The following is a 2,233-nucleotide window of genomic DNA, read 5'->3' on the forward strand; positions in this document are numbered from 1 at the left end:
AGGGGAAATTTTCATGAAGAGAACACTTATGCTCTAAGATCAAGAATCAACAAATGGGACCTCATAAAATTGTAAAGCTTCTGTAAGGCAAAGGACAATGTCTGCAGGACAAAATGGTAACCAACGAATTGGGAAAAGATCTTTACCAATTCTAAATCTGATAGGGGGCTAATATCCAATATATACAAAGAACTCAAGAAGGTAGACTCCAAAGAACCAACTAACCCTATTAAAAAATGGGGTACACCCTCGGGAGGAATAGGCAGGCGGATTTCTGAGTTTGAGGCCAGCCTGGTCTACAAAGTGAGTTCCAGGACAGCCAGGGCTATACAGAGAAACCCTGTCTCAAAAAAAAGGGGGTGGGGGTGGGGGGTACAGAGCTAAACAAAGAATTCTCAACTGAGGAATACTGAATGGCCAAGAAGCACCTAAAGAAATATACAACATCCTTAGTCATCATGGAAATACACATCAAAACAACACAGAGATTCCACCTCACACCAGTCAGAATGGCTAAGATTGAGGACTAGGGTGGCAGGAGATGCTGGCAAGGATGTGCAGAGGGAGGAGTACTCCTCAACTGTTGTGGGACTGAGGTCTAGTGCAACTGCTCTGGAGATTCATCTGGCGGTTCCTCNGTGGACTGGATGTGGTATTGCCTGGGTGTGGAGCTGTGCCACTCCTGGGCATGTACCCAGGGGATGCTCCAACATGTTACAGGGACACAGGCTCCACTATGTTCATGGTAACCTTGTTTATAGTGACCAGACACTGGAAAGAACACAGATGTCCTTCAACAGAGGAATGGATGTAAAAAAGTGTTACATTTACACAATGGAGTACTACTCAGCTATTAAAAACAATGACTTCACGAAATTCTTATGCAAATCCATGGAACTAGAAAATATCATAGAGTGAGGTAACCCAATCACAAAAGAACACAAATAATAAGTGGATGTTAGCCCAAAAGCTGGGAATGGCGAGGATACAATTCACAGACCAAGTGAGGCTCAGGAACAAGGAGGACTAAAGTGTGGATGCTTCAGGACTACTTAGAAGGCGAAACAAAATACTTATAGGAAGAAATACAGAGACAAAGTGTGGAGCAGAGACTGAAGGAAAGGCCATCCAGAGATTGCCCCATTTGAGTATTCATCCCATAGCCAGTCACCAAACCCAGACATTACTGTAGAGGCTGAGAAGTGCTTGTTGACTGGGGCCTGATAGATCTGTCTTCTGAGAGGCTCTTTCAGAGTCTGAGAAATACAGAGGCTGATACTCCCTGCCAACCACTGGACTGAGCTCGGGGTCCCCAATGGAGGAGTTGGAGAGAAGACTAAAGGAGCTAAAGGGCTTTGCAGCCCCATGTGAGGAACAGCAGTGTCAACCAACCAGACTCCCCAGAGCATAAACATGGAGAAACCCATGGCTCCAGTCCCATAGGTAGCAGAGGATGGTCTTATTTGGCATCAATGGGAAGAAAAGTGCTCGTTCTTCTGAAGGCTCAAGGTGCCAGTGTAGAGGATGCTGGGTAGATGGCGTAGAGGGTTTCAGGGGGTGGGAGTGGTGGGAAGGTAAACAGGAAAGGGGATAATATTTGAAATGTAAATGGAGAAAATATCCAGTGAAAAATAAAATAAAGTTAAAAAAAGAACAAATGAAAGAAAGAACAAACAAACGGATGAACGAACGAAAAGTTAAGGAAGTTAAAAAAGAGAGAATATCATCTTTTATAATTACACTATGTCCAGGAGGAGACGGGGATGACATATATGAAGTCAGCAGACAGTATTACACACTGGGAAAAACTTAAGGAGTCTTTTTAAAACAGTGCTGCACAGCTTAATATTGGACTGCTACCCAAGACAAGAGGTGATGTTTACAACTTTTTCATATTAACTCCAAATATATCTCACATAACAATGTTAAAACAAAGTTCTAAACTTTAAGAAGATACTGTAGAAACTAGGCATTTCTGTGTTTGCAATCTTACCAAGAATGTTTAAACACACAAACCCATGCTCCAAATACTTGTGCAAAAGCAACCCTAGAGCAAAGTTATTCAGAGGTCACCTCCAGGCTCTCTCAGGGAGCAGCTAAGACCACAACCTCACATGTGGCCCTGTGGAGCTGCTGTTCGCAGTTCACACCCACTCCCAGGGAGGACTCACCATACTAGCTCCAGCTGTTCAATCACCTGCCCCTTACCATTGGAAGCAGCTGCCATATAGTC

The sequence above is a fragment of the Mus pahari genome, unplaced genomic scaffold (genome assembly GCF_900095145.1).
Source record: "Mus pahari unplaced genomic scaffold, PAHARI_EIJ_v1.1 scaffold_7384_1, whole genome shotgun sequence".
Taxonomy (NCBI): Eukaryota; Metazoa; Chordata; class Mammalia; order Rodentia; family Muridae; genus Mus; species Mus pahari.